This window comes from Curcuma longa, unplaced genomic scaffold, assembly GCF_044706935.1.
Source record: "Curcuma longa cultivar G26 ecotype Majalengka, Jawa Barat unplaced genomic scaffold, ITB_CL_G26_1.1 contig_20416, whole genome shotgun sequence".
Lineage (NCBI taxonomy): Eukaryota > Viridiplantae > Streptophyta > Magnoliopsida > Zingiberales > Zingiberaceae > Curcuma > Curcuma longa.
Window position 1 is genome coordinate 11,030 of NW_027431369.1, and position 1,981 is coordinate 13,010.

General features: G+C 35.2%; 1 pseudogene; it reads left to right on the forward strand.

Moving 5' to 3' along the window:
- Window positions 1-1,026: 1,026 nt before the first annotated feature.
- On the forward strand, window positions 1,027-1,642 carry LOC141817406 (uncharacterized; annotated as a pseudogene).
- Window positions 1,643-1,981: the final 339 nt, after the last annotated feature.

The window sequence follows — 1,981 nt, forward strand, 5'->3', positions numbered from 1 at the left end:
TATTTCTTTCATATGAGTATCAATCTATCACTTGCACGTCAACACCCGGTCCTCACGTAAACGCGTTCATGCTTTTTCCCTCCCTTTTTTTTCACGTCGCCATAATATGACAAACATATAAATGGGAGAGACAAAAAAAATCGATTGACTTAGTCAACTAATTTCAAATATATATATATATACTATTACAATTATTTTTAAACAAATTTTATTTCTTTTAGGTGAGAATTGAAAATCAGAATAATATAAAATCTCATCTTTAAATTCTAAAACATTAAATCCAAATATTAAGTCCAATGTTTTTTTAAAAAAAATATTGAGTTATCCTCTTCCACATGACAACCAACGTGAGTCAAAAAGGGACGGTACAAAATTGTGGAATGGACTTGTATGAATACCATGCAATGTATTAAACCATTTTAAATTAATTCAATCGCCATCATTAACACTTAATTCCATTCAAATACTTCTAGAACACGCCTTGAATCAATCGACACACAAGTTAATCCCATTTATAATCATTCATTTCATGACTAAAATTCCAATTAATCTTTTTTTTTCCATTCCACGAGTGTATATAATTATTCCACGCGTTGTTATTCATTTATTATTTTCTGAAAGGAACATTGGAATTTTGAATTAAAAATTACCAGAATCTCTCTAATTATCAATATCATTTTATGCAATTTGATGCTAAAAAACTTCAATCCAATTAGCAAATTAAATTTTTGATTATGATAGAGTACTTATTCTGAAATAAATGATTAATTAATTATATATATCACCCATAGACTCAGTCAATATTCTTCCAATATTCCAAGTCCACTCGCCAACCTCTCTCTCTCTCTTTATCTTATCATGACCTCAAGTCAACAAATCTAATTCAACACAATTCTATTTTAAAGTAATATAATTAAGAAAAAAATAAAATATAATTAAGAGAAATTGAGGTCCATGCTTGTGTATAAGTAAACAACACTCCCTTTCTTTAAGCGCAACACATTGAGAGAGAGAGAGAGAGAGAGAGAGAGAGAGAGGATGAGTCTCCACAAGAACATGTCGAAGAGCTATTCTTTGGTGAACATCCCCTTCTCATGGGAGAACCAACCAGGGATTTCGAAGGTCATACCGCAAGAAGAAGAAGAAGACGACGACTACAACAAAGGCAACAGTACTGTCTCAGCCATGCAAGAAGAGAGAAGCCAAAGCTTATTAAATTGCCGCCGCCGCCGTCCCAGAAGCGCCCGCAGCCACTTCATGACGGCGCCATACACGTGCCTTTGCCTCCCTGTGCGTTTCAGTCGATGCCGATGACTATAATGACGACGAAGGAGGGGGAGGAGGCGATCCCTTCCTCGCGGCGTACATGGAGTGCACCAAGAGCAGGAGGCGGCCGAGGAAGATGGACGGATGGTCGAGGATTCGCAAGAGGATCAGTATTGGATTTGGGTGCGGTAGCAAGTGGGCCTGTGAGGTCAAGGAGGACACCATGATCAGAGTTCATCAAGATAAATACTACGTTTAATTCTTTTCAATTATTTCCTCAGTTGGATGAAAATTGTCCAGTGATTCTCCAAAAAAAATCACATCCTATGGACGTCCTCTCCAACATCATATATATAATATTTATATTTGATTTCAATCTCAACGAAGGATTTCTACCATTTCTATGTGTATACATAATCAACCACTTGACATGAGACTCATCATATTTGTGCTTCATCAAGAGTAGAAACCAAAATTTAGTAACAGTTGATATGTTTATATGAATTCTTTAAAAAGATTCAAAGCCAAGTAACTAACAACCTTCATGGCGAAGTCATTGGAAAATAGAACTGTGTGCCTTTGTAAATGTTTATTTTTTTAAATTATTGGACATTGTGTTCTTTCCTTTTATACTATTTGAAGAAGAGATATAAGTATAGCTTGTCAAATATGTAGGATCTTCAATGCGGGAAGGTTCCTGTTAATCCCATGTGGT